At 42.5% G+C, this 26,393-nt stretch overlaps 1 pseudogene; it reads left to right on the forward strand.

Moving 5' to 3' along the window:
• Nucleotides 1-18,481, forward strand: part of LOC101994495 — an 80,405-nt pseudogene extending 61,924 nt beyond the window's left edge.
• Nucleotides 18,482-26,393: the final 7,912 nt, after the last annotated feature.

Below are 26,393 nucleotides of genomic sequence, written 5' to 3' on the forward strand. Positions count from 1 at the left end.
CAGGAAGCCTGGCGCAGGAGCTGAAGGTGCCTGGGCTCCCTTACAGGGGACCCTGAGGCCTGCCCGGTAGGCAGGCACTCACTGCTCTCCCCAAAGCCTATTTTTGATTGCAGCGCTGCGCCTCTCTCTGCTGCGACTGCGCGCCTCTCCGCCACGACTCTGGCACTGGGTTTTGATCCTAAACCATGTTTTCTAGACTCAAATGAACTTTACAACCAGGGATCTTGATTTTCTCTGATGTTGGAGACTCATTCACATACAAGTTGAGGAACATGAGGCTATGAAGGAAAAATGGACATGACAGGGAAAAGAAGAAGGGTAGCCAGAATCACCAGCACCATATTATCTTACATGAAGAAACTGTCGTGTTCTTAAAAAGAAAAAGAAATGATATGACGCTGAGGGACCAACGGTGCAGATTTTCACAAAATCTTAGTCCTGAGAGACACAAAGAGGGCAAGGAGATGCAGGGAATGTGAAAACCTAGAACACATTCATTTTTGTGTGTTTCCTGGCATGAATCTTTGATTGCTTTCCAAAAGAGTTAACTGAGATTAGCAACATATTTGCAAATAAAGTGTAGAACAGAAAAGAATACCATATGGAATTTAAAAACCCAAGCACAGCTTAAATTCAAGCTATGATGGTCAGTAAATAAATAGATGTTCCAAGAGTGTACGCAAGGACAAGAAGGGTCAGAATTCTAATAATCCATAAGCCAAATCCAATCTTTACATGCAATACTCAAAACTTAGGCTCAGGCAAAAATCTTTACTCTTTCCAAGGTCAACACAAGGAGTACCAAGAACTTCATGCTTGAAGCTGAAGAGCAAAAAGAACCTCCAGTTTCTTGCACAAAGCAAGGCATTTTTTTCAGAGATCATGCACACAGTGACCAATCAGAAGTCACAAGGTCAGGTTTTGTCTAGAGAGTATCTTTCAAGTTTAGTGGTAAAGCAAACAGGAGGATCAACAGCACAGCCAGAACACATTTGGAAAGTCATGGTTTAATTCCAGTGACACAATTGAAAAAGGCCTGCGTTTTCCACATTAAATGTTTCCCAACAATAACTTGTCTCTATGTTTCATTTCCTTTGTGCGATAGAAAGCTTCCATATATAAAAGTACTGAAAATTGGCAAATGTCCAGGACCAGTCTTTCTGACATCTGCAGTTCTCTTTCCAAGTGCATCCAAAGTTAGATACTTTCAGCCTGGTCAGCTCCCTGTCTCCTCTAAGGAGAGGAGCCAAAGTCAAGACCAGCCAGGTAGTCAATCTGTATGCTTAAAACTATGTAATTTCTATGAGTGTAACCTGAGAGCCACCTGGCTTTCAGAAAAAGAGCCTAAGACTTATTGAATGTGACCACATAGATTTTATGGTTTTGGTTTTGGTTTGGTTTGGTTTCTTGACTGGTTCTCACTGTAGTAGTACTAGTTGGCCCAGAATTTACCATGACAGACAAGGGTAGCCAAGATTCAAAGAATTATTAGACTCTACTCTTCCTCTGGATTTTACAATTTTTTTTCTGATAATTTTTTATTACTTCATAAATAATACCATTCAAAATTTCCACTTCTTCCCCTCCTCCCACTTCTTTTGCTCCCATACTAACCCTTCCCCACCCCTCCAGTCCTAAGAGAGGGCAGGATACCCTGCCCTGTGAGAAGTTCAAGGCCCTCCCCCTCCATCCAGGCTTAGAAAGGTATGCATCCAAACTAGACTAGGATCCAAAAAAGTCAGTACATGCAGTAGAGACAAATCCCAGTGCCATTATCATTGGCTTCTCAGTCTACCTCAATTATCAGCCACATTTAGAGGGTCCAGTTTGATCCCATGCTCGTTCAGTCCCAATCCAGCTGGATTTTGTGAGCTCCCATTAGTTCAGGCACACTGTCTCAGTGGGTGGACCAACCCCTCATGGTCCTTACTTACTTTTTCATATTCTCCCTCCTTCTGCTCTTCAACTGGACCTTGGGAGCTCAGTCCAGTGCTATGATATGGGTCTCTGTCTCTGTCTCCATCTGTCACCAGACAAAGGTTCTATGGTTCAAGATAGTCATCAATCTGACTATGGGACAAGGCCAGTTCAAGCACTCTCTCCTCAACTGCCAGGGCCCTAGCTGGGGTCGTCCCCATGGACACATGGAAACCCCTCTAGAGTCAAGCCTCTTGCCAACCCCACAATGATTCCTTTAATTAAGACATCTTTTTCTCTGCTCCCATATCCATCCTTCCTCCATCTCAATGATCCCACTCCCCTAAGCTATCCCCAACACTCCCCCCTTCTCACTTCTCTCTTTCCTTCTCCCCTTCCCCCCACCCCACCCCAACCCCATGCTCCCAACTTTTGCCTGGCAATCTTGTCTGCTTCCAATTTCCAGGAGGATCTATATATATTTTTCTTTGGTTTCACCTTATTACTTAGGTTCTCTAGGATCACGAACTATAGGCTCAATGCCCTTTGTTTATGGCTAGCATCCACTAATAAGTGAGTACATACATATTCATATTTTTTGGTCTGAGTTATCTCACTTAGGATAGTGTTTTCTATTTCCATACATTTGCATGCAAAATTCAAGATGTCATTGTTTTTACTGCTGAGTAGTACTCTAATGTGTAGATGTGCCACACTTTCTTTATCCATTCTTCCATTGAGGGGCATCTAGGTTGTTTTCAGGATCTGGCTATTACAAATAATGCTGTTCTGAACATAGCTGAACAAATGCTTTTGAAATATGATTGGGCATCTCTTGGGTATATTCCCAAGAGTGGAATTGCTGGATCCTGAGGTAGGTTGACTCCCAGTTTCCTGAGAAACCGCCACACTGATTTCCAAAGTGCTTGTACAAGTTTGTATTCCCACCAGCAATAGATGAGTGTTCCCCTTACTTCACATCCTCTCCAGCATGGGTTATCATTGGTATTTTTGATTTTAGCCATTCTGACAGGTATAAGATGGTATCTCAAGGTTGTTTTGATTTCCATTTCCCTGATTGCTAAGGAGGTTGAGCATGACCTTAAGTGTCTTTTGGCCATTTGAACTTCTTCTGTTGAGAATTCTCTGTTTAGTTCAGTGCTCCATTTTTTAAATTGGATTATTTAAAATTTTAATGTCTAGTTTCTTGACATTCTCTTGGATTCACCATTCTTTCTAAGTGTTTCATGGTTAGACTGAGAGAAGGCCAGAATACAGATGACATTGCCTAAGGTCAAGACAAAGAAAATTAAAACTTTGACTGCCAAGAGGACAATGAGCAATGCCAAAGATCAGCGTCTAAAATGCCAAAGCCCTAAAAGAAGACGGGAATCTCTGAAAAATGTAGCAAGAAAGACTCTTTTGTAGTAGTAGGAGCAGCAGGCTGCATCCCCGGCACCCAGCCGCCCCCACGGCTAGCTTTACCCAAAATAATTACACGGAAACTGTATTCTGTTAAACACTGTTTGGCCCATTAGCATTAGCCCTTACTGGCTAATTCTGATATCCCGATCAACCCATCTCTAATAAACTGTAGCACCGGTCTTACCAAGAAAGATTCTAGCCTATGTCCATCCTGGGTTGGAGCTTCATCGCATGCATCTTCCCGGGAGCGGGGAGCATGGTGTCTCTCTGAGGCATCTGCCCCCGAGAGGAGAGCTGTCGAGTCTGAGCTCACTTCCTCTTCCTCCCAGCATTCTGTTCTGTTTACTCCTCCCACCTATGTTTTAACCTATGAGGGCCAGCCAAGCAGTTTCTTTATTTCTTAACCAATGAAATCAACAGATTGATATATGACACTCCCACATCACTCTTCAGTTTTGAACAGCAGGTAGCAGCTCAAAACACATCAAACAAGAAATGGCAACAGAGTCAGGAAGATGGATATCTGAATGAATTAGAATTATAAAGAGGAAAAGTATGCTGTAAGGGAGCCAGCCAACCTGGGCCCAGGACCAGCTTTGGACCTAGAAGAATTATTCCTGGTAAAAGCAGCAGTCGTACAAAATCGTGGTGTGAAAACATGGCATTGACCTGTCTGGGTCCATTACTGCTTAGAATGGAGTGCACAAGAATGCAAACAGGCTAGCATCTGAGCAGCACAGCTTTCTAGGAAAGGGCTATGCTTACTTTAATATTTTATTGAAAAACAATACACAGAGACCAAAAGTCAGAAAGAATAAATGATACTTAAAAAGCTATTTAAAGTAGATATCCATATGTAGACTTGGAGAATTGGCTGAGCAGTCAAGAGCCCTTGACACTCTTCCCAAGGATCCAAGATTGGTTCTCAGTCCCGACCTGAAAGGTTCACAGCTTCCTAAGTCTAGTTCCAAGGGATTTGTCTTCTTCTTCTTCTGGCCTCCTTGGACAGAGGTGGTGCTCACAAACAACACATCTGCACCATGACACACCATAACCTGTGCTGGTCACTTTTAAAGCTCCTCCAAGGACTCTGTGTCAGTCATAACTCCTTTCATCCCAACAAGAACGATCACTACCCTTTACCTAATCTGCTGTTTGTTTATGGTGTTGCCCCCCCAATGTGACTCCCTGGACACCACAGTTTGTAATTATTTTTCATCTCTTTTCATCTAAAAATTCCCTTCCATTCATTTTTCTTCCTGTCAATGCATCATTTCATTGTCATTGTTTTTTACTACCAAGTAAAGTTACCACATTTTCCTTATCCATTCTTCAGTTGAGGGGCATCTAGATTGTTTCCACGTTCTAAATACTATGAATAATGCTGCTATGAACATATTTGAACAAATGTGCTTGTGGTATGGTTGAGCATTCTTTGGGTATATGCCCAAGAATGATATAACTAGGTCTTGAGGTAGATTGATTCCCAATTTTCTGAGAAACCGAGGCTTATCTTATCAATATTTTTATTTAGAAATAATTTACAATATTATTATCAATTCTGCTAGTGTTTCTATCACTAAATTTTTTAAATTGTTTCCATTGTAAATTCTATTAGTGAAGGCTTTAAAAATATGTTATTTATTTCAAATCCCTGTAATGTTATAAATATGTATATAGGTATTCATGTATTAAATTTTTAAAAATTGTAAGGCCGTATAACTCTGAAGTTATTGCTTGGGGACACTCTTATATAGGTCTCATTTGCTCTTATGTGGTCTACAGATAAACAAGCAGGCAACACATAGCTTCCCACAAAATGATGTAGGTCAAAAGAAACCTGTCTTAGCCAAAGGCAGTGGTTGTGCACAGCTTTAATCCCAGCACTTGGGAGACAGAGACAGGCAGATCTCTGTGAGTTCGAGACAAGCCTGGTCTATAGAGGGGGTTCCAGGACAGACTCCAAAGCTACAGAGAAAGCATGTCTTGAAAAAAAGGAAGAAGAAAAGAAGGAAAAGGAAAGGAAAAGAAAAGAAAGGAAATAAACAAAGAAAAGAAAAGGACCTTGCGAGCTAGAGAGATGGCACAGAGGTTAAGAGCATTAGGTGCTCTTATAGAGGACCCAGGTTCAATTCCCAGCACCACATGGCAACTCACAACTGTCTATAACTTCAGTTCCAGGAGATATGACACAGATATACATGTAGGCAAAACACCAATGTACATAAAATAAAATTAAATTATTTTTTTAAAAAAAGAAAGAAAATAGCCTCTTTTACCTATTGATTATTTATGCTTGAAAGTGAGTCAATGCATCTATGAAACATGTGTTTGGACTATCGATGGATTTTTGTCCTGCACCATGCTTGAAGGTCTATATTTGGATGCTTCTGGATTTATGACTCACTGTCACATCGTTCCTTCTTTTCTAGGTTTTGGCAAACTGATGCCTGTAATCCAAGATAAATCAGTTTCATGTTCACACTTTTTAGTAAGATCACAGAGGACAAACTATCATTTCACCAATAAGCACATAACACCTACCCAGGGAGTTTTTTATTTGTGCTTTGCTTCATGCATGTGATGCTACAGTTATTGACATCCAGTATCTAAATATTAATTGACGGGGGTTTCAAAGTGGTGGTATTGGGGATACAGTTATTCAGTTGGAACTTATTTCTAGAAGAACATTTCCTTAAATACTACTGTTACATTTTTTTAATGGTAGCTATGTGTAATTATGCATATCAAAATAACTGTTTGGAAAACTCATAGACTAGGAGACTGATTCAGCAATCACAGGGCCTGTATGGATCTGCACCAGGTTCCTTGCAGACACACTACAGCTTTCACTTTAATACTTTTATGGAGCTCCTGAATCTGTGAACAAGTGGGTCTCTGATTCTTGTGCCTGCTCCTGGGGCTCTTTTATTTTCTGTCGGCTTGGCTTGTTTAACTTTGATACAATAATTTTTATTTTATCTTAGTATATTTTATTTTTTTATGTTTGTTATGTCTTAGAAGCCTATTCTTTTCTAGTGAAAGGCAGAAAGGGAGTGGATCTGCATGGGCAAAGAGGTGGCGAGGAACTGGGAGGAGTAGAGGAAGGGGAAATGGTATTCAGGTTATATTGTGTAAGAAAAGAATCTATGTTTAATAAACGAGAAAAAATAAAAAATACTTAAGAAGTTTAGAAAATAACTACTCAGCTATTTCCCTTTACTTACCAGTTTAAAAGACAGTGAATCAAGTCAAACTCATGGGCAGAGGTCTGTAATCCCTGCTAAGTAGGAGACATTGATAAGATTGTAAATTCAAACTCTTCTGGAGCTACAGCATCAGCCAAGGTTAGTCCAGGCAATTTAAGGACACTTTGTCTCAAAATGAAAAGCAACAAAGGCTCTTCCCACCGAGCAGAATTCAGTTCCCAGCACCCCACACCCAGCAGCTGACTCCTGTAACTCCTGTAACTCCGCTCATACACATAGACACATGCATAGATACATCATATTAAATTTTAAATGTAAAAGAAAATAACTGAAAAGGGAAGTGAGGGTGTCTTCACTGGAAGAGAACCCTCACCTATGCACATGAAGTCTTAAATTCAATCCCTAAACCACAAGGGGAAAAAGGAAATGAATTACACTTCCTCTGGAAACACCCAGAATCCCAACTTTAGCCAGAAGAAACTTCTTTGAGTGTGGTCCTAAGTGCTTCTGAAGTGGACACTAAAAATTTGTATAACTTCATCCATGCTCCAGACCTGAAACTGATCATTCCTTCAAAACACCTGACTTCTTTTTATGACCAAAAAAAAATCAACACCTCAATCCAGTATCATGGGTGCATGGTTCCATGAGTGTGCACATGGAGATCAATGTGAACACACATATTTTTAAATTGAAAATAGGTTTATTTAATACAATATATTCTGATCATAGTTTCCCATACCACAAATCCTCCCATATCTTCCATATTTTCCCACCCATTCAAATCTATACCCTTTCTTTCATGCTTCATTAGCATACAAACAGGCATCTAAAAATAATTATAATATAAAAGAGAAACAAACAAATCAGAATAAGAAGAAACAAACAGAAGAAAAAAAAACAAAAAAAGCACAAGAAACACATACAGACACATACAAGGTTTCTCACACAAAAATCCCATAAAAACACAACACTGGAAACTATAATATATACACAAAAGATCTGTAAGGAGAAATAAAATAAATATAGTGCCCACAAAAAGCATTATAAGACAAAGAATGTCCAAAAATGTCATTAAGTTCATTTTGTGTTGGCCATCTCCCATTGTTCTTGAGGTATATCCTTAAGAGGGATCTGCATACTTGTCGAGATTCTGGTGAGACACCTAAGTTGGATACAGTTTCTGGATTAGGGATGAGGATTTGTGTCTACCTCTCTCAGCACTGGCACTCCCATTTGGTTTAGACGTGTGCAGGTCCTACGCATGCTGCCATAGTCTCTGTAAGCTCATGCATTTGTCAGTCCTGTATCTGTAATGCCTGTTTCCTGGGTGTCCTTATTCCTCTCTGACTCTTACAATCTTTCTGCCTCCTCTTCCTCAGGGTTCTTGAGCCCTGGGGGGAGAGATCTGATGGAGGCATATCAATCTTTCTGTCTATTCTATCATAGAGCTGTGAAGGGAGAGATTGATGGAGATATTGTGTTCTAATGTCTCTCATACTCTGCACCCTGTATTGTGTGTGTCTCTGTTTTGTTGGGGTCTAGCCTCAACAGAATTTGGACATTCCAGAGTAGAGGTGTGAGGATTAGAAATATTAAGCAAAAGGAAAAGAGATCTGAGAGGAATAAAAGACAGAAACACAGAACCAGGAAAGACATTCAGTGAACACTGAATTCTGAATCCACCTGTGATTATTTTTCATATGCTTATATACTTCACTCCAAAGGAGCAGCTACTCCCTAGAACCTTCTGCCAATCTCCGTGAAGGAGCAGGAATAGACTTGAATTCTCAGATCTTTGGTCAAGGTGGAGTGGATCCATCTTTATGGGCCATCTTAATATCCAAAACACCAAGATCTACATCTTAGGTCAGGATAATTTGTTTGGAGTAACACCTGTTGTCAGCATCTTTGAAGAATAAGCTCACACTCTCTGACTGTTAGTCAAGGTGGAACAGACTCATAACTGTGGGCCCTGGCACGGTTTTTGTTCCCAACTACTGCAGGAGGAAGCTTCTCTGATGGTGGCTGAGTAAGATACTAATCTATGAATATAGCAGAATGTTGTTAGTAGTCATTTTATGACTATTCCTTTAGCAGAATGTAGTATTTGATTTCCCCCAGATCCATGCAGGTTCTTGACCTATTAAGGTTTATTTTGGCATTAAGCTCATTAAACCTCCCAGGGTTCAGAAAAAAAAATCACTATAGCAGGCAAAAATCTGACTAAAGGGGTAAAAACAAAATAAATTAACTCATGTAAAGGAGGCCACTTGTTGGTTCCTGGCCACCCAGCTAGCTTAGACCAGAAATGATCACACAGAAGCTGTGTTAATTAAATCACTGCTTGGCCCATTTGCTCTAGCTTCTTATTGGCTAACTCTTATATTAATTTAACCCATTTCTATTAATCTGCATATCACCATGTGGCTATGGCTTACCAGGTAAAGTTCCCAATGTCTATCTCTGGCAGCTCCACGGCTTCTCTCTGACTCCACCTTCCTTCTACCTTTCTATAGGTCAAGCCAGTTTCTTTATTCATTAACCAATATAAGCAGCACATAGTCATAAAGACCTTCCACTCCAACACAAATCTTTTTATCACGTCTCATTTATTCTTTATATTGCCTCTCTAATGGCCATACTGTTCCTCATTCTTTGCTGTTCCTATTGTTCTCACTGTGCCTGCTGTCCCCCTTCCCATGAGGTTTCCAGTCTTTATAACCCACACAGACTATGGTCTCAGCATGCATCTCAGAATCATTAAAAAAAAAAAGGTAGGACCCAGCAAGGCAGTACTCCAGAAAAAAAAGTGACACTACCCAGGAAGGGTAACATCCAAGCAGAAATACCTAACATTCCAAAACATTAGATAAGATCACTAGACATCACTGAACCCTGGACTCACCCACTCCCCTCACCCCAATCTCTTTTGTGATAACCAGCTTTAGGGATGCCCAGACCTATTTGTCAGTAAGGGCAGGCACGCTGTCTTCCTATCTTTAGAAATTCCTACATGGTCTGTTAGCAAAGATAATTGTGGAAGACTGACTTTATGTAGATCTGATTATTAGAACAAAGAGTGAATGTTATTGCTCTAAGGCCCATGGAAGGTCATTCTGCTGCCTGTACAGGAGGGAGTTACACTGCTGAGGTACTTTGGGAATGAATCCCATTTTGAAGGTGGTTTCTACAGAACTGACTGTCCAAAAGACAAGTTTTCCCAAAGGTCTAAATCAAGTTCTCCATATGGAGTATATACTCCTGATGATCTGTCAATTTTTCTCTCAACTGTACATTTATTATATAATACTTGTGGGCTCCAACATTGACTAAACAGTACAGTGTCTGGTATGGAGTCCATCTCATTGAGTGGACCTTACATCCAATAAGATATTGGTTGGCTAATCCCACAGGCTTTCTGATACTATTCTAACAGTGGGTCTTTCAGGCAAGTTCTCACTGCAAATCAAAGGGTTTGTAGCTCTATTGCTGTTTACTTTTATCCTCAGATAGCATGCAGAGTTCCTTCCAGTAGGAGTGAAGGCTCTAGATAGACAACAGCTCAACTTTCTGTACTCAATGAATTATGTAGGTATTGTCTTTAGCAATAGGCTGTACCATTAGTTCACATACATATTCTATAAGATTAAAATACTTTATGAGAAGATACTATGATGAAACCCAATATTAATTAAAAATACTTCATAAATTCATATTAATATTTCCAATCATTTCAAGGAAATTTCGTGTCTTTTTTTTAGTGTACCTTATTTTGCATTTATTTTCACATCTTTTTTAATATGGGTCCACCATATAAGAGAAAACTTGTGGTACTTGTTGATTTGTCTCTGTTAAAGTCATTCACATTCAGAATCCTGGTCCACAAGGACACAGGAAATGATGCAGAAGCTACTGTCGCCTGTTCAGTATATTCAGAATATACACATAACAGTTAAAAATCACACTATCTGAGTATGCCTCCATACTCAGAACAGCATGTACCCCTGGCATCCATACATTCAAAGAGTCTAGAATGTTCAGCTCCCCTGGAGCTGCCTCAGTCCAGATCCCACCCTGAGAAAGCTGCTCAGACTCCGCCCTGAGAACGCCCTCCAAATGATGACCCCTCCACAGAGATGCTCAAGACCATTCCCACAGGGTATTTAAACTGCCCCCTGAGAACAAACACATGGTCTCCTCAACTTTCCTTTGGGACACCCAGGAATGTTGTGTTCAAAATAAACCTGGATTTATTGATTCGGTTTGACTGGCTTATTATATCAGTGGTGGCAGATTCCTAGTAACGAGGAATTTAAACTTAACATTCCCTAATTGTCCTAGCTCTACCTCTACATTAAATCTACAGCCATCTCATGCTATTCTTCCCTTTCGGGTTTTTCTTTCATTTCACTTCCATATGTCGCTATTTTTAATGAGCACCTGATCTGCCCTTGTATTAGTTCTCTCTTCCTCTCTACCCCCTCTCTCTCCTGCCTGCCTTCCTATTTTTGTTATCTTGTCTGAATCTCTTCCTCTATCAGATTTCTTAGGAATATCACATTAATAGTCATTATCTGCATCTTGTTTTGGTTTTGGTTTGGGTTTTTTAAGACAAGGTTTCTCTGTGTAGTCTTGATTGTTCTGGAACTGACTCTGTAGACCAAGTTGGCCTCAAACTCACAGATATCCACCTGACTCTGCCTCATGAATGATGGGATCAAAGGTTTGCACCACCACCACCTGGATCTCATGTGTATCTTTCATATATTAATTTTCCTTTAGGTTGCTTATTAGTTTTACCTAATAGACCAAAGGCTTATTATTTTATTTTAAAGTTCAGCAACTCTTTATACTGTATCTTGGTGTTGGTCACTCTAGGTTTATTTCCTCAAGTCAATGAGAATGTCATTCAGTTTGTAGCTTTGGATCATTTTTTTTACTCCAGGCTGGCCTTGAACTCACAAAGATCTGCCTGTCTCTGCTGCCCGAGTGCTGAGCTTTCGATCATTTTAATTGATTAATTTTGTTCTAATATAATTTCATACAGGTACATAAAGTATTTTGATTACCTCTACATAACCCTTCTCTTGGCTCCCTCCATGTCTATCCAGCACCACAATTGTCATCCCACCCAGTCCCCTTCCCAGATCCATAATCTCAGGTTTTGTTTTAAAATCCATTTAATTTAGCATGGAGCATCTGGACATTGGATAGAAACTATCCACTGGAATGCAGCGGTATCACCAGTGGGTACATGACTCCCCTATCAGCAGCAAACAGCACAGCCCCCAGAGTCCCTCCACTATTCAAATCTGGGTATTGAGTGGGCCCATTCTTGTACAAATGTACTGTAATTAGGGAAATGTTTCTAGAAGTTGGTTTTCACCAATAACCCCTAGTATAATAGAAACAGTCATTAAAACTCTACCAAGAAAAAAAAAGCCTAGGACCAGATGATTTTAGAGCAGAATTCTACTAGTCTTTAAAAGAAGAGCTAACACAAAATATTCCTCAAATTTATTCAGAAAATAGAAACAGAAGGAACATGGCCCAATTCAGTTTTGAGGTCATAGTCACCCTGATACCAAAACCATATATAGACCCAACAAAGAAAGAGAATTATAGAACCAGTTTCCCTTATGAACATAGAGACAAAAATACTCAATAAAATACTTGCAAACAAAATCCAATAACATGTCAAAAAGATGATCAAGTAGGTTTCATCCCACTGACAAAATCCAAGCCCCTTTTTGATAAATGTCCTGGAGACATTTATCAAATGTCATTTATCAAATGTCAGGGATACAAGGGACATACAAAAAGATAATAAAGGCAATTTACAGAAGGCCTATACCCAGCATCAAATTAAATGGAGAGAAACCCAAAATTATTCCAAAAAAAATCAAGAACAAACAAGGCTGTCCACCTTCTCTATATCTAGTCAATACAGTACTTGAAGTTCCAGCTAGAGCAAAGACAATTAAAAATCAAGGGAATACAAATTGGAACGGAAGAAGCCAAATTATCTTTATTTGTAGATAATTTGACAGTATACATAAATGACCCTAAAATTTCTACCAGGGAACTCCAACAGATAATAAACAGTTTTACAAAGTGACTGGATACAATATCAACTGAAAAAAAATCAGTTGCCCTCCTATGTACAAATGACAAATAGACTGTGTGCCATGTTGCATTAATACCCATGAGAAGGGAAAGGGAAGGGGATCTGGGGCAGAAAGGAGATGGGGGAGGGGAGGGGAGGAGAAAAGGGAAAGGGATATAATAGATGAGGGAAGAATAAACAAAAAAGAAAAAAGAAGAAATTAGGAAGACAACACCTTTCACAATGGCCTCAAATAATATAAAGTATCTTGTGGTGACTCTAGCCAAGTAAGTGAAAGACTTGAATGACAAAAACTTCAAGGATTTGACGAAAGAAATTGAAGACGATATGAGTTGATGGAAAGATCTCCCATGCTCATGGACTGGTAGAATTAACAGAGTAAAAATGGCCATCTTGCCAAAAGCAATTTACAGATTCAATGAAATCCTCATCAAAATTCCAATGCAATTCTTTATAGACCTTGTAAGGACAACTCTCAACTTCATATGGAAAAACAAAAAAATCTAGGATACCTAAAACAATCCAGAACTATAAAAGAACTGCTGGAGGTGTCACCATCCCTGATCTCAAAGTACTATAGAACTTTAGTAGTAAAAGCCACATGGTATTGCCGTAAAACACAGACAGGTGGGTGAATGAAATGGTATTGAAGACACAAACATAAGTTCATCCATCTATTGACAACTGATTTTTGATAAAGAAGCCAGACATACACAATAAAAAAAAAAGAAACTATCTTCAACAAATGGTGGTCATCTAATTGGATGTTTGCATGTAGAAGAATGCAAATGACCCATATTTATTGCCCTGAACAAAACTCAAGTCCAAGTGGATCAAAAAAGTGGATAAAACCAGATACACAGAATCTAATAGAAGACAAAGTAGTGAATAGCTTTAAACAATTGACACAAAAGCTAACAAAACACCAATAGCACAGACACTTAGATCAACAATTAATAAATGGAACCTCATGAAACTGAAAAGCTTCATAAGTCAGATGACACCAAGAAGCAGCCTACAGAATGGGAAAATATCGTGGGAACTCATTCAGCCAATAGCCTATAAGATACCATCCCACTTAGGCATGGTCTCTTTTACTATAAATGCTGACATAAAACTCACCAGGCCTCTCCCCTCTCCTCCCCTCTCTCCCCCCTCTCCCCCCATACCCCTCCCTCTTCTTCTCTCTCTCTCTCTCTCTCTCTCTCTTTCCTTTCCCCCCCCTCTCTCAGCCCCCTCCGCGGCGCAAACCCGCCACCCGCCTCCCCCACCCCCTGCGGGTCCCGGGCGGCCACCGGGAAGTGACACTTTGTTCTTTGGCACTGTTGCCCAGGGCAGGGAGGCGGCGGCAGGCAGGGAGGAGCCCCGAGCCGGCTCCGCGCCGTCGCCGCCCGCCCTGCTGGTGCGGCCAAATTCGCGCCCTTCCTGGCTTGTATTCCCGGGCGGTCTCAGGCCTCTCCGGCCCCGTGAGAGTGCCCCGGCAGGCTCCGAACCCGGTATCCCCGGGTAGGGGGTGGGGACACCACTGCCGAGGCAGCCGGCTTCATTTGTGATCCGCCTGGTGCCAGCGAGACCTGGATTTTCCGATCTGGTTGGCTTGGGCCTCATGGAGCCAGATTGATACCCCTCATCTCCCAGCCCTAGGCCATCGGATGCCCAGAACCTGTAGGCCGCACTGTGGACTTATTCTTAACCGAGAGGGTGCTGGGGGGACCCTGATGTGGCACCAAATGAAATAAACAAAGCTTCTCAGCCCACAGCCCCCCCACCAACCAGGTCCCCTAGACTCCCACAGCCAGCGTTTCTCCCGGGGCAGACTGCCCTGGTGGGCTTTAGCACGCCACAAATGTTCACGCCTTCTCAGCCCGCCAACACTTCTACCCTAGCCGGGCCCAGCCCCCCGAGCAGTGCAGCCTCCCAAGTACAGAGTGCAGCCCCTGCCCGTCCTGGCCCAGCTACCCATGTCTACCCTGCTGGATCCCAAGTAATGATGACCCCTTCCCAGATCTCCTATTCAGCCTCCCAAGGAGCCTATTATATCCCTGGACAGGGGCGTTCCGCATATGTTGTCCCAACAACAGTACCCTGTGCAGCCAGGGGCTCCAGGCTTCTATCCCGGTGCAAGCCCTACCGAGTTTGGGACCTATGCTGGTGCCTATTATCCAGCCCAAGGTGTGCAGCAGTTTCCTGCTGGTGTGGCTCCTGCCCCAGTTCTGATGAACCAGCCGCCCCAGATTGCCCCTAAGAAGGACTGGAAAACTATCCAAATCTGAGAACCAAACCAAGCGCGGAAGGATAGCACAGAAGAGATCATGTCTGGGGCCTGCACTGCCTCCACACTTCCCCAGATGGAAGGAGGCCTGGAGCCTCAGCCCAATGGGGAGTTGCCTTGGGTTGCTGTCATTATCCGGCCAGATAAGCAGCTATTGGGGGGTAGCAGAACTGCCTAGCCCAGAGCACAGCCCTGGCACAGAATCTCAGCCCTCATCACCTTCTCCAACCTCATCACCACGCCCAATTTTGGAGCCAGGGTCTGAGTCTAATCTTGGAGTCCTCTCCATTCCTGGGGACACTATGACAACGGGGATGATACAAATGTCTGTAGAAGAATCTACCCGCATCTCTTGTGAAACTGGGGAGCCATATTGCCTCTCTCCAGAACCCACTCTTGCTGAACCCATACTGGAAGTAGAAGTGACACTCAGCAAACCCATTCCAGAATCTGGTTCTCTTCCAGTCCTCTCCAGGTTTCCGCGTCCGTGGCACCTCACAGGGCGGAAACTCATGAGCCCACTGGCATGGTCCCATCCAAGGATCTGGAACCAGAGGTGGAGTCAAGCACAGAGCCAGCTTCTCCCCCCTCTTTTAGTTTGTGCATCTGAATCACCTGTGCCCATTGCTCCAACTGCCTAGCCTGAGGAACTGCTCAGTGGAGCCCCCTCACCACCACCAGCTGTGGAGCTAAGCTGTGACCCAGTCAGTGAGCCAGAGGAACAGGTCAAGGAGGTTTCATCCATGGCATCAACCACCACTCTCTCTGCCACTCCACCTGTGGCTCCTTCAGATACTTCTGCTCAGGAGGAAGAAGAGGAGGAAGAAGAGGAGGGCGGGGAAGCTGAGAGTGAGAAGGGAGCTGAGGAGCTCCCCCTTGACGGCACTCCTGTCCCTGCCCAGTTGTCTCAAAAATTTAGAGGTGGCAGCAGCCACCCAAGTGGCAGTATCTGTGACAAAGAGGAGGCAGAAAATTAAAGAGCTAAATAAGAAGGAGGCTGTGGTGACCTTCTAGAGACCTTCAAGGAGATGGACCAGCAGTACCAGAGGTAGAGAATCAGCCTCCCACAAGCATCAACCCAAGCCCAGAGTCTGAGGGCAGCACTGTGCCCCACAGCCTGAGGAAGCAGATGGAACCTGAGACTCTAAGGAAGACAAAATCCACAATGCTGAGAACGTCCAGCCTAGGGAGCAGAAGTACAAGTCGGATCAGTGGAAGCCTCTGAACATTCAAAGAAAGAAGCGTTATGACTGGGAATTCCTGCTCGGCTCTCAATTCATCTTTGCCAGTACGCAGAAACCAGAACGACTGCCCCATATCACTGATGTGGTACTGGACAAGGCCAATAAAACACCACTTCAGCAGCTGGATCCCTCCAGGCTACCTGGCATAAACTGCAGCCCACATTTCACTCCATCTTTTGCCAACCTTGGCTGACCAACCCTCAACAACCATGGGCCCCCAAGGGGTGGGGCCAGGTGGGGAGCTATCCCTAGGGCCGCAGTCACTCTCAGCAAGGCCCACGAAAGGAAACACACAAGATCATTTCCTCAGTCATCATGACTGAAGACATAAAACTGAACAAAGCAGAGAAGGCTTGGAAACCCAGTTCAAAAGGACTGCAGCTGATAAGGATTGAGAGGAAGAGGGTGCTGATGGAAGCAAAATCCAGAAACTGTTTCACAGGGTGTGCTCCATCCTGAACAAGCTGACACCCCAGATGTTCCAGCAGCTGATGGAGCAGGTGACACAGCTGGCCATTCACATGAGGAATACCTCAAAGAAGTTGTTGATATCATCATTGAGAAAGCCATTTCAGAGCCCAACTTCTCAGTGGCTTATGCCAACATGTGCCACTGCCTCATGGTTCTGAAAGTGCCCACTACAGAAAAGCCAACAGTGACTGTGAATTTTCGAAAACTGTTATTAAATCAATGACAGAAGGAAATTGAGAAAGACAAAGATGATGATGTTTTTGAAAAAATAAAAAGAGATGGATGAAGCTGCTACAGCAGAACGGGGTCGCCTGAAAGAAGAACTAGAAGAAGCCCGGGACATAGCTCAGCAATGCTATTTAGGGAATATCAAGTTCATTGGAGAGTTATTCAAGCTGAAGATGTTAACAGAAACAATAACGTATGATTGTGTGGTCAAACTACCTAAGAACCATGATGAAGAGTCCCTGGAATGCCTCTGCCACCTCCTCACCACTATTGGCAAAGACCTGGACTTTGCAAAAGCCAAGCCTCGAATGAATCAGTAATTCAACCAAATGGAAAAAGTCATTAAAGAAAAGAAGACCTCATCTCGTATCTGTTTTATGCTGCAGGATGTACTGGATCTGCAGCAGAGCAATTGGGTGTCATGGTCCCAAGACTGTTGATCAGATCCACAAGGAAGCTGAGATGGAAGAACACTGAGAACATATCAAAGTGCAGCAGCTCAAGGCCAAGGGCAGCAACAAGTGTCAGGGTATGGTGTGGGACAATTGTATTCTGACAATTATATTTTAAATAAACGCTGATTGGTCAGTAGCCAGGCATGAAGTATAGGCAGGACAACCAGACAGGAGATAGAGGCAGGTCAATGAGAACAGGAGTATTCTAGGAAGAAGGAAGCTCTTTCTGCAGTAGTGAGCCCACCACAGAAGAAGCAAGAAGCAATTGCCTTGCTGAAAAAGGTTCCAAGCCATGTGACTAGCATAGGCAAGAATAATGGGCTAATATAAGTTATAAGAGTTAATAAGAAGCCTGAGCTAATGAGCCAATCAGTTTATAGTTAATGTAGGCCTCTGTGTGATTTCTTTGGGACTTAGCGACTGTGGGAACCGGGAGGACAGAAAACTCAGTCAACAGGGGTGGCCCTCCAGCCGTGGCCTTTCACTTGTGGGTGATCATGGCTGGAATACTGTCCCCATCAGCAAAGGCAGCCATCCCATTGACACCTCATGGCTCACCAAGATCACAAAACCTGGTTCCATTGATTCTAACAAGCAACTCTTTGCACCAGGAGAGCAACTGAGTTGGGGCAAGGGCAGCAGTGGGGGCTCAGGGACCAAGCCCTCAGACACAGCATCAGAAGCCACTCATCCAGCTACTAGTACCTTGAATCACTTTTCTGCTCTTCAACAAGCATTACCTACAGAAAACACAGATAACAGGCATGTTGTACAGAGGAGTAGCTTAAGCCAGGAACGAGGTAAGAAAGCTGGGGACGGGGAGACCGACTACAGCAAAGTGAATGGGGGAGGTGGCTGTGGGAACCGACTTGATCGTTCCAGAACACCAGCCACCAAGCAAAGTTTTAGCAAGGAAGTGGAGGAGCAGAGTAGAGCAGCCTTCCCAGCCTAAGGGACTGCACAAGGCAGCTAGCCTCACAGAGGATCGTGGTCAGGATCCTGTGAAGCAGGAAGCCACTCTCCCACCAGTGAGCCCTCCAAAGGCTGCACTCTCTGAGGATGAGGTGGAGAAGAAATCCAAGTCCGTGATTGAGGAATATCTCCATCTCAATGACATTTACACAATGGAATATTACTCAGATGTGAAAAAATGACATCATGAAATTTACAGGAAAGTAGAGAGAACAAGAAAAAAAATCATCCTTCATGAGGTAAGCCATACCCATTCAGTTATATGTGAATATTAGCCATTAAAGAAATGATAACCAACCTATAATTCTTAGCTACCAAGAGGTTAGAGGAATGTACTAGGGGGGACACATGGATCTCCTGGGAATAGGGAAATAGAATAGACTTAACGGTGGGCTAAACATGGGGGGAACAGAGAAGGGGAGAATCAAGCAGGAAGAGAAGATATGGTTGAAAAGTGGATGTGGGGAGAGATGGCTGTGATTGAGGGGAAATGGAGGATGATATGGGAACCTAGTGCAGTGAAAATTTCTTACAATATATGAAAGTGATCCTAATCAGGTCTCCTGATAACAGGAGATAGAGTCTCATCTGGCCATTTCTTGTCACCATTTGAGGCTTCTGGTACCAGGACTGGGTTACATTCAACTAAGTTGTTGGCCAAGGGAGTCCTGTGGAAATATCCAAACAACCCAGGCTGTTGCTAAGACAATGGGTTGTTCCCTACAAGCTGACATCAGGGCCCTATTGCTGAGGACAATATCCACACAACTCACTGAACATGAAGTCAAGCTGGCACCCATATGGAGCCTTCACCCCTAAGTTCTAGTGTCTTTGGTATGGAAAGGTATTCTACAAGCCACCAAAGGAGAAATGTGGACACCAACCCAGCTACAAAATCTTTGTCTTACAATCTGTTCTACCTGCAAAATATGTGAGGGCAATAATGGCACAGAACTTGTGGGACTAGGCAACCAATATCTGATTTGACTTAAGGGCTCATTCTACGAGAAGGAACCCATACCTGATAGACTTGGGTAACCAAGAGCCAGAGACTAGACAGCCCAGTGACCTAGGGTAAAACCAAACACTACTTGTCTAAAAAAATAATAATCAACAAAATGACTCCTAATGATTTTCTGCTGTACTCACAGATCTGTGCCTTATTCAGTCATCATCAGAAAAGCTTCCTCCTGCAGCAGATGGGAACAGATACAAAGACAATAGCCAGACCTTGCATGGAGAGAGAGTCTCATCAAAACCATCCCCTCAGAGCTCAGGGAACCTCACAGAAGAGGAGGCAAGAAAAATGTAAGAGCCAGAAGGATGGAGGACACCAGGAGAGCAAGGGCCTTTGAATCAACTAAGCAAGGCTCACTTGAATTCACAGAGACTGAAACAGCAAGCGCCTGGCTCTGCACCAGATCCTCAATGTATATAGCATAGTTTTCAGATTAGTCTTTTTATGGGGCTCATGAGTGTATAAATGAGTGAGTCTCTGATTCTTGAGCTTTCTCTTGGGCTCTTTTCCTTCTATTTAGTTGCCTGGTCCATCCTCAATATAATAGTTTTTGCTTATCTTATTATATTTTATTTTGTTGTGCTTAAAAAAAGGATCACCAACTTAAGGACTAACTTAATTATATGACAGAATAGATTTACAATTGATCCACTCTGAAAAAAAAGATTAGTTGTGAAGATGTTGTTAAAAATGGAACTTGTGGTAGTCTAGACACATGCAGTAAGAAGTGCTTGATAGAAAAGTCACCCCCTTTCAGCAACATCCATATGTAATCAATAGCACAAATGACACCTGTTCTTCTGTAGCTGTAGACCGCCTTGGTGGGTTACTCAGTCTAGGGGTTGTAACCCACCTGGCAGTTCAGTAATTCCAGCGTCCTGGAGAGGCACTATCTGGAAGATATGGGCAGAGAGAGAGGAAGGAGGCCATGCTAGGTTTGTCAGAGCCTCTCTTTATTAGAGACAGGGTTACAGCTTATATAGGATAAGGAATTGGGGGGGCACAGGGGCCTGGGCTCTTGCTGCGTGGTTCACATTGGTCACGTAGGCCAGGAGGTTACGAAAGGTCAGGTCATGATTCCTCAGCCAGGAAGTCACAAGTTGACACACCTAGTTCTCTAGATAATTGGAGTGTGGGGCAGGTTCCGCTAACAGATAGTTCTCTATTAACAGATAATTGGGTGTGGGGTAGGCTCTGTCAATAGAACAGTTCTCAATACAATTGGGGGTGTGGGGTTCTCTGCAGACTCCCCAGGGCGATGGTTCCTATAATAATTTGGGGGGGGGGGAATGGCTCCTGACATGTAGCCTGCACTGAAATAGATCATAGCACCATGGGTACTTGTTGACAGCAGATAACTGACAGTAACTGGGTGACAGTTGTATAGCTTGGTCTTTTGTGGGACCCCTAACAGTGGGACCAGGACCTGTCCTGATGCATGAGTTGGCTCTTTGGAACCTATCCCCTATGGTGGAATGTCTTGCTCAGGCTTAATGCAAGGGGGAGGAATTTGGTCCTGCCTCAACAAACCATGCTTTGTTTACTCCCATGGAAGGCTTTACCCCTTCTGAATGGAGACTGAGTGAGTGGATTGAAGAAGGATAAATGGGAGGTGAGGGGAGGGAACAAGAGGAGAGGAGGGAAGGGGAACAGTGATTGGTATGTAAAATAAATAAAATTTTAAAAAAGAAATATTTTAAATATTTTTATCTTCTGTCTATGCGTATGTGTAAAGATACATTCATGTTCCTGTAGCGACTAGATGTTAAAATTCAATATCTTGCTCTGCATTTTATTTTCAGAAAGGGTCTCTCACCGAAACTCACTGTTTTGGACAGGCTGGCTGGCTGGCAAGCTCTAGGGATCCTTCTTTCTCTTTATAACTGAGTCATTTCCCAGCTCCTCAGAGTAGTTTCTGTAACCACACAGAACTCTCTCTTTTGTTGTCATCCTATAATGTTAAATGGAGAGATGGCTTCATTGTTAAGAGCACCTGCTGCTCTGGTAGACCACCCAGGCTAAGTTCCCAGAACTCACATTGCAGCTCACAATCACTTGGATCCAAGAGATCCAATATCCTCTTCTGGCTTCTACAGGTACTGCAAGCATGCGGTAATCATATATACATGCACATGCAGGCCAAACAATCATACACATATTTTCTTTTAATTTTAAAAGAAATACTTGGCAGCTTGCTTCTTGAGGTTTGCTGGCTCTGCCCTTTCCCTACTTTTACACTTTTTTCCCTATTTCTCTTCTCTCTTGTCCCTTCTCTGCTTAGTTCTTAGCCTATTCCCAAGGATTCTGCTCCCAAGTAAGAACCATGGCAGTCTGGATCTATAGTTACTGTTGGCATTCAAGCATATCTGGCCTGCCCCCTTGGAGACCAGGCAGAGTGTGTCACCCCTGCACGTGCATGCCCAGTATGCAGGCAGTACCTTGGCCTGCTGTGTGGTCTCTGTGCACATGTGCTGAGCCTATTCCTTTAAAAGGTGGAATACTGCCTGCTTTCTCTCTTTTTCATCTTCTCTCTCTCACTCTCTTTCTCTCATCACTCTCTCGCTCTCTCTCTCTTCCCATGAGACCACACTGAGCCTCTTTCTCTCTCTGCTCTCCTCCTCCCTTCCCCAATAAAATCCTTTACCCAAGTGAGTACTGTCTACCTAGTGTCTCTCTCTCTCACTCACCAGGGGGTCTCTTGGCTCCAACCTGCCCACTGTTTTTAAAATTATAACAGTTACTAGGCTCAGCTGTTCATGCCTGTCCCTTCTGACCTCACTGCATGTCCTGCACCCCAAACTAACTAAGGAAAGCTCCTCTGACTTCAGCTGGGTTTTCATGCTCGTGTGCATTGTTTCCTGAGCAGCATTTGCTGGGGATTTTAGGGTTGACTTCTGAGTCTTATGTAACCTGGTGGTTTATCTTCCTATCTGGGTATTGTTGTCTAGTTCTCTTCTAACTACTATCCACAAGTTTGGGACTTTACTAACTGTTTGGTTTAATCTTTAAAAAAGCCACTCTGCCAATGCAAAGAACTCCAATCAAACCAGATTAGACCAAATTAAAATGCCCATGTTTAATAAATGCAACGCTCTTGAGTGGACTGAGACAGCATGGTGGGTGAAGGAGCCCATGCAAACCCAAAACCACGTGTTCCTTTTTCCAAAGTGAGCCTAAATAGCCTGTGGGAATAGTTCTGAACACCCCCAGGGAGGGGTCAGCGCTTGACAGGCTGGGAGTTAACTAAAATCATCCTTAAAGTGTCCTCTGTCTTCTTCTACAAACCCATAAGAACCCACATCCAGGTTGAGGATTCAGAGTTCATTATAAAAATAATGACTTGACCAAAATTTTCTAAGTGAAAGTGAGATTTCCCTTGTAGAATGGGTGTGGGTTCATGTGAGTTGGTGGAAGAACACAGAGAGCACTTTAAGGATGAATTTAGCCTTTCTAGCAGCAGGGGGACTCAGCCTCTCAGAGAGAGGAGATACCCTCCCTTTGCCAATGGCCTTTTTTATTATTCTCCAAACTGCACCTTTAGCAAGTTGATTTCCATATACCCAAAGCATCCTAACTAAGCTTCCAAAGGGACAATGCCAAATATAAGTTCTTGATTAAAGAAATATCACAGTGTGCCAGATTTGTCTGGCAGAATACAAGATTAACTCAAAAAAAATCAGTAGCCCTCCTTTACACAGATAATAAATGGGCTGAGAAAAAAATCAGAGGAACATCACCCTTCACAATAGCCACAAATAGCATAAAATATCTCAGAGTAACTCTATCCAAACAAGTGGAAGAATTGTATGATAAGAACTTTAAATCTTTGAAGAAAGAAATTGAAGAAGACACCAGAAAGTGGAAAGATGTCCCATGTTCTTGGGTACGTAGAATTACCATAGTAAAAATGACAATCTTACCAAAAGCACTCTGCAGATTCAGTGCAATCCCCCATCAAAATCCTAGCAAAAATTCTTCACAGACCTCAAAAAAATGGTACTCAACTTCATATGCAAAAGCAAAAAACCCAGGATAGCCAAAACAATACTGTACAATAAAAGAACTTCTGGAGGCATCACAATCTGACTTCAAACTCTACTACAGAGCTATAGTACTGAAAACAGACTGGTATTGGCATAAAAGCAGACAGGAGGACCAATGGAAAAGAATCGTAGACCCAATTAATTCACACACCGACAAGCACCTGATTTTTGACAAAGAAGCAAAAAAATATAAAATGGAAAAAAAGAAAACATATTTAACAAATGATGCTGGCATAACTGGATATCAGCATGTAGAAGAATGAAAATAGACCCATATCTATCACCATGAACAAAACTCAAGTCCAAATGGATTAAAGACCTCAACATAAAGCCAGCCACACTGAACATCAAAGAAGAGAAAGTGGGAAATACACTTGAATGCATTGGCACAGAAGACCACTTCCTAAATATAACCCCAGTAGCACAGACACTGAGAGAAATAATTAATAAATGGAACTTCCTGAAACTGAAAAGCTTCTGTAAAGCAAAGAACATGGTCAACAAGACAAAAACGCCAACCTATAGAATGGGAAAAGACCTTCACTAACCCCACATCAGACAGAGGTATGATCTCCAAAATATAAAAAGAACTCAAGAAATTGGTCATCAAAAGAACAAATGACCTAATTAAAAAATGGAGTACAGACCTAAACAGAGAACTCTCAACAGAGGAATCTAAAATGGCTGAAAGACACTTGAAGAAATGTTCAACATCTTTAGTCATCAGAGAAATGCAAATCAAAACAACTCTGAGATTCCATCTTACACCTGTAAGAATAGACAAGACCAAAAACACTGATGACAACTTATGCTGGAGAGGATGTGGGGTAAAGGGAACACTTCTGTGTTGCTGATAGAAGTGCAAGCTGGTACAACCCTTTGGATATCTGTATGGCAATTTCTCAGAAAATTAGGAAACAACCTTTTTCAAGACCCAGTAATACCACTTTTGGGTATATATCCAAAGGATGCTCAATCATAGCACAAGGACATGTGCTCAACTATGTTCATAACAGTATTGTTTGTCATAGCCAGAACGTGGAAACAACCTAAATGCCTCTCAATGAAGAATGAATAAGGAAAACGTGGTACATTTACACAATGAAGTACTACTCTGCAGAAAAGAATAATGACATCTTGAAATTTGCAGGCAAATGGATGGATCTAGAAATTGTCATATTGAGTGAAGTAACCCAGAAAGACAAATATCATATTACTCACTCACAAGTGGTTTTTAAACATAAAGCAAAGAAAACCAGCCTACAAATCACAATCCCAGACAACCTAGAAAACAATGAGAACCCTAAGAGAGGCATATGTGGATCTAATCTACATGGGAAATAGAAAAAGACAAGATCTCCTGAGTAAATTGGGAGCACATGGACCATGGGAAAGGGTTGATGGGGAGGGGAGAAGCAGGGAGGGGAGCAGAGAAAAATGTATAGCTTAATAAAATCAATAAAAAAAAAGAAAAGAAAAAAAAGAAATATCACATGTGCCAGATTTTTCCCAACCAAGTTCTTTTAGGCTCTGTACCCTTAGGAAACTCCAGACATGATTTACATATGTTGAACAAAAGGTGCAGAAGACAAAGGGCAGATTAAGGCTACCCGTGGTCATTCTGGAGCCAGCTGCAGCTGTGTAGGGAGAACTCCTTCACTCTGGGACAATCACAAGGCAGAGCAATCCTGGAGACAAAGATTCAGGATTGTTGTGATCTAGGATGTAAAGGTCATAGAACAATCAAACACTGCAACAGTCTAGGACAAGAAGTGAGACAGTGACCAATGAGGAAGGCAGGCCATTCAAAGCATCTGTGAGTCAATGCTCTAAGCACTAGACAGGCATGCTACACAGACATTGTCCCCATTAGAAACATACACCCTTGTTTCTTCAGAAAACTTTACCAACAAATAAAAATTGTCATCTTTAAACTCACAAAAACTTAACCCCTTTGAACTCTCTTGACACAATTATTTATCCCTACTCTCTTCCTAGATGAGGCAACTTTTCCCCCACTACTGCTATTACTCACTGATTCTTGAGCTTGACTCCCAATTCTGAATCTATTGCCATCTTTATTTAGTGTGAGTAAGCCACACACTGGATCACTCATAAAGCCTCCTCACAACTGGGGGTCTTATTCCTGAACCTGGGTCTCAGCTCTCCTCTGAAGGATCCTCCACACTGTTGAACTCTGAGCTCAGTAAAAGCTTACAACAGCTTCCATTATGTTTCTTGGCACACTGTGGGTATTCAAAGAAAAATAACACACAACCCAACGCAGCATTCTGGTTTCTTTTCCAAGGGACCAAACTAAATTGCCAAAGCCAAACCCTCATTTCCTTCATAACAGACCTCTTCCCAAACCCTCAGCACCAAAACCACTGAAAGGGAGGAAGAGAACATGCTACGAATGACTGATGTCCCAGGACGTCCTCCAATATCTAGTGCTGGCCAAAAGCTCAGTGTTTACCTAATTTCCCTCACCCTTTCTCAAAAAAAAAAAAAAAAGTTGAATGCAGATTCCCAGGATTTAATTAAAGAGAAGAACCTACATATGGTTAGACAGTAGTGCAAAAATATGCTCAGTACTCAGCAGTGCCCTGTGCGATGGTCTCTGGCCACTCTGAATGAACAGACTTTTCACTGCGATGAGAGCACTTCTGCATTGTCCTCAAACCATCATGGAGTAGGGTTATTTCTTTGCCATGTAAATTCGGTGTGCATACTACTGTGAGAATTACAGAAATTATGAGAAAAAAAGATGGGAATGAGCTTTGAGGAGGACAGTAATCTAAAGACAGAGTTTGCCTTTTAGATAACTAAATGAAATCAGAGCCTTAGGAGTCTTGGGTATTGTCCCCGCAATGGTGTCTGCTGGCCTAGTTTTTTTATACCTGTTTAAATAGAGCTAATGCCAGAGAATATGAAGAAAGAGGCTAGGAGGTGCTTTTCCTACACATACTGGTCCTGAAAGAGTCTAGGAGATGCTTTTCCTACACATAC

The sequence above is a fragment of the Microtus ochrogaster genome, chromosome 15, assembly GCF_000317375.1.
Source record: "Microtus ochrogaster isolate Prairie Vole_2 chromosome 15, MicOch1.0, whole genome shotgun sequence".
Taxonomy (NCBI): domain Eukaryota; kingdom Metazoa; phylum Chordata; class Mammalia; order Rodentia; family Cricetidae; genus Microtus; species Microtus ochrogaster.